The sequence below is a fragment of the Bos grunniens genome, chromosome X (genome assembly GCF_055505025.1).
Source record: "Bos grunniens cultivar Pamir isolate PY7600 chromosome X, Bosgru_T2T1.0, whole genome shotgun sequence".
In the NCBI taxonomy this organism is placed as follows: domain Eukaryota; kingdom Metazoa; phylum Chordata; class Mammalia; order Artiodactyla; family Bovidae; genus Bos; species Bos grunniens.
In genome coordinates this window covers 98,162,246-98,172,351 of record NC_141194.1, presented here as the reverse complement: position 1 = coordinate 98,172,351, position 10,106 = coordinate 98,162,246, and positions in this window count along the sequence as shown.

Below are 10,106 nucleotides of genomic sequence, written 5' to 3'. Positions count from 1 at the left end.
TTGTCCCCTTCTCCCGCCTTCAGTCTTTCCAAGCATCAAGGTGTTTTCAAATAAGTCAGTTCTTCACATCAGATGGCCAAAGTTTTGGAGTTTCAGCTTCAACAACAATCCTTTCAATGAATATTCAGGACTGATTTCCTAGGATGGACTGGTTGGATCCCCTTGCTGTCCAAGGGACTCTCAAGAGTCTTCTCCAACACCACGGATCAAAAGCATCAATTCTTCGGCTTTCTTTATACTCCAACTCCCACACCCATACATGACTACTGAGAAAACAATAGCATTGACTAGACGGACCTTTGTTGGCAAAGTAATGTCTCTGCTTTTCAATATGCTGCCTAGGTTGGTCATAACTTTTCTTTCAAGGAGCAAGTGTCTTTCAATTTCATGGCTGCAGTCACCATCTGCAGTGATTTTGGAGCCCCAAAATATAAAGTCTGCCACTGTTTCCACTGTTTCCCCATCTATTTGCCATGAAGTGATGGGGCCAGATGCCATGATATTCATTTTCTGAGTGTTGAGCTTTAAGCCAACTTTTTCAATCTCCTCTTTCACTTTCATCAAGTGGCTCTTTAGTTCTTCTTCGCTTTCTGCCATAAGGGTGGTGTCATCTGCATATCTGAGGTTGTTGATATTTCTCCCAGCAATCTTGATTCCAGCTTGTGTTTCTTCCAGTCCAGCGTTTCTCATGATGTACTCTGCATATAAGTTAAATAAGCAGGGTGACAATATACAGCCTTGATGTACTCCTTTTCCTATTTGGAACCAGTCTGTTGTTCCATGTCCAGTTCTAACTGTTGCTTCCTGACCTGCATACAGGTTTCTCAAGAGGCAGGTCAGGTGGTCTGGTATTCCAATCTCTTTCAGAATTTTCCACAGTTTATTGTGATCCACACAGTCAAAGGCTTTGGCATAGTCAATAAAGCAGAAATAGATATTTTTATGGAACTCTCTTGCTTTTTCCATGATCCAGGGGATGCTGGCCATTTGATCTCTGGTTCCTCTGCCTTTTCTCAAACCAGCTTGAACATCAGGAAGTTCACGGTTCACATATTGCTGAAGCCTGGCTTGGAGAATTTTGAGCATTTCTTTACTATCGTGTGAGATGAGTGCAATTGTGCGGTAGTTTGAGCATTCTTTGGCATTGCCTTTCTTTGGGATTGGAATGAAAACGGACCTTTTCCAGTCCTGTGGCCACTGCGGAGTTTTCCAAATGTGCTGGCATATTGAGTGCAGCACTTTCACAGCATCATCTTTCAGGATTTGAAATAGCTCAACTGGAATTCTATCACCTCCACTAGCTTTGTTCATAGTGATGCTTTCTAAGGCCCACTTGACTTCACATTCCAGGATGTCTGGCTCTAGATGAGTGATCACACCATGGTGATTATCTTGATCGTGAAGATCTTTTTTGTACAGTTCTTCTGTGTATTCTTGCCACCTCTTCTTAATATCTTCTGCTTCTTTTGGTCCATACCATTTCTGTCCTTCATTGAGCCCATCTTTGCATGAAATGTCCCCTTGGTATCTCTGATTTTCTTGAAGAGATCTCTAGTGTTTCCCATTCTGTTGTTTTCCTCTATTTCTTTGCATTGATCACTGAGGAAGGTTTTCTTATCTCTTCTTGCTATTCTTTGGAACTCTGCATTCAGATGTTTATATCTTTCCTTTTCACTTCTCTTCTTTTCACAGCTATTTGTAAGGCCTCCCCAGGCAGCCATTTTGCTTTTTTGCATTTCTTTTCCATGGGGATGGTCTTGATCCCTGTCTCCTGTACAATGGCATGAACCTCATTCCATAGCTCATCAGGCACTCTATCTATCAGATCTAGGATCTTAAATCTATTTCTCACTTCCACTGTATAATCATAAGGGATTTGATTTAGGTCATACCTGAATGGTCTAGTGGTTTTCCCTACTTTCTTCAATTTCAGTCTGAATTTGGCAATAAGGAGTTTATGATCTGAGCCACAGTCAGCTCCCAGTCTTGTTTTTTTTTTTTTTTTTTTTTTTTTTTTTTTTTTTTTTTTTTACTGTATAGAGCTTCTCCACCTTTGGCTGCAAAGAATATAATCAATCTGATTTAGGTGTTGACCATCTGGTGAGGTCCATGTGTAGAGTCTTCTCTTGTGTTGTTGGAAGAGGGTGTTTGCTATGACCAGTGCATTTTCCTGGCAAAACTCTATTAGCCTTTGCTCTGCTTCATTTTGTACTCCAAGGCCAAATTTGCCTGTTACTCCAGGTGTTTCTTGACTTCCTACTTTTCCATTCCAGTCCCCTATAATGAAAAGCTAGTATAGGTATATTCTAACTGTTCTGGTATATTCCTTTTATATTCAATAATCACAAAGCAGATCCACCATCCGGAACAAAATGCAAACCAGTACACAATAAATCAACATAAAATAGTACTTATGAAAGTCTACCTTACAAATGAACAAATGAAAATGGACTGTTCCAAATGTTAGCAGAAAACTTGATATATTCATGAAAAGCAACACATTTGCTAAACTCACAAAAACATTTTTTGTTTTTTTGCCATACCATGCAGGCAAGCAGGATCTTAGTTCTCCAGCCAGGTATTGAACCATTGCCACTTGCAGTGAAAGTGTGGAGTCTTAACCACTGGACAGCCAGGTAAGTCTTCTGATAGCTCATTTCTTTTTAATTCTGAAAAATATCCCAATATCTGAGGTACCACAGTTTGTTTATCCTTTTACCTATTGAAGGATATGATCTAGTTTTTTTGTTTTTTTAACCAACAATGAAAAAATAAACAAAAAAACTCAAAGAATGTTTTTATGCAAGTTCCCTGGCTGTGCAGTGGTTAAGATTCTGTGCTTCCACTGCAGGAGGCATGGGTTCAGTACCTGGTAGGGGAACTAAGATCTTCCATGCTGCAAGGCATGGCCAAAAAAAAAAAAAAAGAAAAGAAGAAATGAGATATAAAATCATGAAAAGACAAGGAAGAAACTAATGCATATTGCTAAGCAAAAAAAGTCAGTCTGAAAAGGCTACACTCTGTATGACTGCAACTCTATGACATTCTGGAAGAGACAAAACTACGGAGACAGTACAAAGATCGGTGGTTGCCAGGATTAAGGGAAAGTGATGAATAGAAGGAGCACAGAGGATTTTTCAGGAGGTGAAAGCACTCCCTGTGTACTACAACAGTGCATACATATCATTGTACATTTGTCCAAACCCATAGAATGTACAACACCAAGAGTGAACCCTAAAGTAAACTTTGGACTTTGGGTGATAATGACATGTCAATGTAGGTTCATCAGTTATAACAAATGTGGGGGATGTTGATAACAGGGGAAGTTGTGCGTGTGTAGGGGCAGGAAGTATATGGGAAATATCTGTACTTCCCCCTCAATTTTGCTATGAACCTAAAACTGCACTAAAAAAATTAAAGTCTGATTTTTTTTTAATAAAAAAGGACAGCTAAGAGGAATAACATGTTGCAAAATTTCCACTTGCAATCAGTTAAAGAATACCATTATTACAGACGTAGTATATATGCATTGTAGAAAATTAAAAAATGCAAGTTAGCAAAAACTTCAAAAATAAGTCTTCACATTGCCACCTCCAGAGATTCCGATCTGTGTTAATTCTAGTGCATATGCATCTTAACTTCCTTTAAGCATGCATACAGACAATATATGAGCTTCTATATTTTTGACCAAACAATATCACACATGCTTTTCATAAGTCAGTGATCTTCATTCTTCTATTTCAGTAAGATTTCATCTCATCTACTATCTAAACTACACTGAAATTTCCCTCAAGGGAAAGAAAAATGACGTTTCTTGTTAGTTTGTCAAGAACAGTATCCAATTCAAGAGAATATATTGAAAAATCACTTTTAAAGTAATAGTAACTCAAACTTCTTTAATCATATTATTTTATTAGAGAAATGCAAATCAAACCTTCAATCAGATATCACCTCATACTAGTCAGAATGGCCATCATTAAAAAGTCTACAAATAAATGTTGGAGACAGTGTGGAGAAAAGGGTATCCTACACTATCAGTGGGAATGTATGGAGAACAATACAAAGGTTCCTTAAAAAACTAAAAATAGAGCCACCATATGACCTAGCAGTCCCATTCCTGGGCATGTATTTAGAGAAAACTCAAATTCAAAAAGAAATAGGCACCCCAATGCTCATTGCAGCGCTATTTACCATAGCCAAGACATGGGAGCAACCTAACTGTCCATTAAGAGATGAATGGATAAACAAGATGTGGCAGATATAGATGTAGATATAGATAATGGAATATTAACCATTAAAAAGAATGAAATAATATCATTTGCAGCCACATGAATAGACCTAGAAATTATGATGCTAAATGAAGTAAGTCAGACAAAGAAAAACATCATATGACATCACTTCTATGTGGAATCTAAAATACAACACAAATGAACATATGTATAAAACAAATAGACTTACAGACATAGAAAACAAACTTATGGTTACCAAATGGGAAAGACAGGGTAAGGTAATAAGTTAGGACTTTGGAATTAACATACACATACTATTATATATATAATAGATACATAACAAAGTCCTACTGTATATTCAGTATCTTGTAAAAACATATAACAGAAAAGAATCTGGAAAAGAAATCTCTTAATAGTTTTAACTGTTTTCAGATAACTTTCTTGGAATGTCCAGAAAGATAATTATATCACTTGTAACTAATTACTATTTTGTCTTTGCAATATTTAAATCTCTTAGTGCTTTTATCATATGACATCTTTCTAGAACTTTTGAGACAGCATCGAATAAAAATGATAATTCTCAAAAAAGGAATAGATAGCACTTTGCTATACACCTGAAACTAATACAACATTGTAAATCAACTATACTTCAATTGTTTAAAAAAGGGGAAAAAAATCCAAATGTGGAAACACTCTCTTATCTGAAAATATTTATTTTTACAGCATTTGTCTGCATGTGATTTAAACACTGTTCAGTAAAAATTCATCAATGATTTGTTGAATAAAATTATAAAATATGTACTAAATGCATAATATATCCAAATTTTAAAATGAAATAAAACATTTAATTATCAGGAAAGCTTTTAGATCATTGGAACTGGTAAAAATATATACAGTAACTTTGGACAACTCATTTTGGTTGAATTTTTATTAATGTGGTCATTATCTGAAACTGATTTTTTTTTAATTGCCTTTTCTCTTTTTACTACATAATGAACTACTCATGGGGCATCCCTGGTGGCAGGGTGGTAAAAAATCCACCTGCCCATGTAGGAGACACAGGATATGTAGGTTTGATCCCTGGGTTGGGACTATCCCCTGGAAGAGGGCATAGCAATCCACTCCAGTATTCTTGCCTGGACAATCCCATGGGCAGAGAAGCCTGGTGGGCTATAGTCCATAGAGTTGCAAAGAGTTGAAGTGACTGAGCATGCATGCATGCATACTCAAACTGCTCATATTCTGTGGCATTTTATTAAGTTTTTTTCAGTCAACAAAATGAATCAATTCTGTTACTGTTAGTGATAGCAAAGGGTTATGTGATAAAATAACAAATCCTAGAACTGATGAAAAATTTGATGGAAAATATAAATCATTTTTATTCAACAACTCTTTCTCATCAGTATCCTTTAAACTTCAACATATATTTTCCTTAAAAATAATTAATTTTAGACTTACCATGGTGATTTTCTGAATGAATCCTTTTCTGAATATAAAATACAAGTATAAATCATTTATAAAATTAATAAACCCATCCATCTGTACAGGCTCTAATGTGTCCTGTATGTTTGAGATTTGAGCATATGTGAATAAAACTGAAAACTCTTATTTGCTATGTTGCTTTTAAAAATTCTGCAAGTATGGTTTCGACATCATTGCCAAATTCAAAACTTATTCCCAAAGATAAAACTAATATGTGGCTAAAAAAGCAAACAACTACTATGTGGTAAGTTTTTTAAAGTGTTACTTACTGAGAAAAATTCTGGCAATTTCTTATAAAACTAAAAATGTAACTATCATACAATCCAGCAATCACACCCCTTGGCATTTTTCCCACAAATAAGTTTGTAAAAACTTATTTTTACACAATAAAACTATACACAAATGTTCAAAGCCTAATTCATAATTGTCAAAAAATGGAAATGACCCAAATGTTTTCCACTGGGTGATTGTATAAACAAACTTTGGTTCCTCCATACAATACTATCAGCAATAAAAAGGAACAAACTATTGTTATGCAAAACAATCTGAATGAGGGACTTCCCTGTTGGTTCAGTAATTAAGATTTCATGCTTCCCTATGAAACTACTGTAAAAATAAGGCCGATAACTGGAAGCAGGAGGCTTAAGTCCAAACCCTGACTCCAGGGAGCTCCTGACTCCAAGGAACATTAATTGACAGGAGCCCATCAAATGCCTCCATACCTGCACTGAAACCAAGCACCACACAAGGGCCAACAAGTTCAAGGGCAAGACATACCAAACAAATTCTCCAGCAACAAGGAATACAGCCTTGAGCTCCAAGATACAGGCAGCTCAAAGTCACCCCAAAACCATAGACATCCCATAACTCATTACTGGACATTTCATTGCACTCCAGAGAGAAGAAATACAGCTCTACCCACCAGAACACCCACACAAGCTTCCCTAACCAAGAAACCTTGACAAGCCACCTGTACAAACCCACACACAGCGAGGAAACGCCACAATAAAGAGAACTCCACAAACTGCCAGAATACAGAAAGGACACCCCAAACTCAGCAATTTAAACAAGATGAAGAGACAGAGGAATACCCAGCAGATAAAGGAACAGGATAAATGCCCACCAAACCAAACAAAAGAGGAAGAGATAGGGAATCTACCTGATAAAGAATTCTGAATAATGATAGTGAAATTGATCCAAAATCTTGAAATCAAAATGGAATCACAGATAAATAGCCTGGAGACAAAGATTGAGAAGATGCAAGAAAGGTTTAACAAGGACCTAGAAGAAATAAAAAACAGTCAATATAATGAATAATGCAATAAATGAAATTAAAAACACTCTGGAGGCAACAAATAGTAGAATAACAGAGGCAGGAGGTAGGATTAGTGAATTAGAAGATAGAATGGTAGAAATAAATGAATCAGAGAGGATAAAAGAAAAACGAATTAAAAGAAATGAGGACAATCTCAGAGACCTCCAGGACAATATTAAACGCTACAACATTCGAATCATAGGGGTCCCAGATGAAGAAGACAAAAAGAAAGACCATGAGAAAATACTTGAGGAGATAATAGTTGAAAACTTCCCTAAAATGGGGAAGGAAATAATCACCCAAGTCCAAGAAACCCAGAGAGTCCCAAACAGGATAAACCCAAGGCGAAATACCCCAAGACACATATTAATCAAAATAACAAAGATCAAATACAAAGAACAAATATTAAAAGCAGCAAGGGAAAAACTACAAATAACACACAATTTCCATAAGGATAACAGCTGATCTTTCAATAGAAACTCTTCAAGCCAGGAGGGAATGGCAAGACATACTTAAAATGATGAAAGAAAATAACCTACAGCCCAGATTATTGAACCCAGCAAGGATCTCATTCAAGTATGAAGGAGAAATCAAAAGCTTTTCAGACAAGCAAAAGCTGAGAGAATTCTGCACCATCAAACCAGCTCTCCAACAAATACTAAAGGATATTCTCTAGACAGGAAACACAAAAACAGTGTATAAAATCGAACCCAAAACAATAAAGTAAATGGCAACGGGATCATACCTATCAGTAATTACCTTAAACGTAAATGGGTTGAATGCCCCAACCACAAAACAAAGACTGGCTGAATGGATACAAAAACAAGACCCCTACATATGTTGTGTACAAGAGACCCACCTCAAAACAGGGGACACATACAGACTGAAAGTGAAGGGCTGGAAAAAGATTTTCCATGCAAATAGGGACCAAAAGAAAGCAGGAGTAGCAATACTCATCTCAGATAAAATAGACTTTAAAACAAAGGCTGTGAAAAGAGACAAAGAAGGTCACTACATAATGATCAAAGGATCAATCCAAGAAGAAGATATAACAATTATAAATATATATGCACCCAACACGGGAGCACCGCAGTATGTAAGACAAATGCTAACAAGTATGAAAGGAGAAATTAACAATAACACAATAATAGTGGGAGACTTTAATACCCCACTCACACCTATGGATAGATCAACTAAACAGAAAATTAACAAGGAAACACAAACTTTAAATGATACAATAGACCAGTTAGACCTAACTGATATCTATAGGACATTTCATCCCAAAACAATGAATTTCACCTTTTTCTCAAGCGCACATGGAAGCTTCTCCAGGATAGATCATATCCTAGGCCATAAATCTAGCCTTGGTAAATTCAAAAAAATAGAAATCAATCCAAGCATCTTTTCTGACCACAGTGCAGTAAGATTAGATCTCAATTACAGGAGAAAAGCTATTAAAAATTCCAACATATGGAGGCTGAACAACACGCTGCTGAATAACCAACAAATCACAGAAGAAATCAAAAAAGAAATCAAAATTTGCATAGAAACGAATGAAAATGAAAACACAACAACCCAAAACCTGTGGGACACGGTAAAAGCAGTCCTAAGGGGAAAGTTCATAGCAATACAGGCACACCTCAAGAAACAAGAAAAAAGTCAAATAAATAACCTAACTCCACACCTAAAGCAACTAGAAAAGGAAGAAATGAAGAACCCCAGGGTTAGTAGAAGGAAAGAAATCTTAAAAATTAGGGCAGAAATAAATGCAAAAGAAACAAAAGAGACCATAGCAAAAATCAACAAAACCAAAAGCTGGTTCTTGGAAAGGATAAATAAAATTGACAAACCATTAGCCAGACTCATCAAGAAACAAAGGGAGAAAAATCAAATCAATAAAATTAGAAATGAAAATGGAGAGATCACCACAGACAACACAGAAATACAAAGGATCATAATAGACTACTATCAACAATTATATGCCAATAAAATGGACAACGTGGAAGAAATGGACAAATTCTTAGAAAAGTACAACTTTCCAAAACTGGACCAGGAAGAAATAGAAAATCTTAACAGACCCATCATAAGCATGGAAATTGAAACTGTAATCAAAAATCTTCCAGCAAACAAAAGCCCAGGTCCAGAAGGCTTCACAGCTGAATTCTACCAAAAATTTAGAGAAGAGCTAACACCTATCTTGCTCAAACTCTTCCGGAAAATTGCAGAGGAAGGTAAACTTCCAAACTCATTCTATGAGGCCACCATCACCCTAATAGCAAAACCTGACAAAGATCCCACAAAAAATAAAAAACTACAGGCCAATATCACTGATGAACATAGATGCAAAAATCCTTAACAAAATTCTAGCAATCAGAATCCAACAACACATTAAAAAGATCATACACCATGACCAAGTGGGCTTTATCCCAGGGATGCAAGGATTCTTCAATATCCGCAAATCAATCAATGTAATACACCACATTAACAGTTGAAAAATGAAAACCATATGATTATCTCAATAGATGCAGAGAAAGCCTTTGACAAAATTCAACACCCATTTATGATAAAAACTCTCCAGAAAGCAGGAATAGAAGGAACATACCTCAACATAATAAAAGCTATATATGACAAACCCACAGCAAACATTATTCTCAATGGTGAAAAATTGAAAGCATTTCCTCTAAAGTCAGGAACAAGACAAGGGTGCCCACTTTCACCACTACTATTCAACATAGTTTTGGAAGTTTTGGCCACAGCAATCAGAGCAGAAAAAGAAATAAAAGGAATCCAAATTGGAAAAGAAGAAGTAAAACTCTCACTATTTGCAGATGACATGATCCTCTACATAGAAAACCCTAAAGACTCCACCAGAAAATTACTAGAACTAATCAATGATTATAGTAAAGTTGCAGGATATAAAATCAACACACAGAAATCCCTTGCATCCCTACACACTAATAATGAGAAAACAGAAAGAGAAATTAAGGAAACAATTCCATTCACCATTGCAACAGAAAGAATAAAATACTTAAGAATATATCTACCTAAGGAAACTAAAGACCTATATATAGAAAACTATA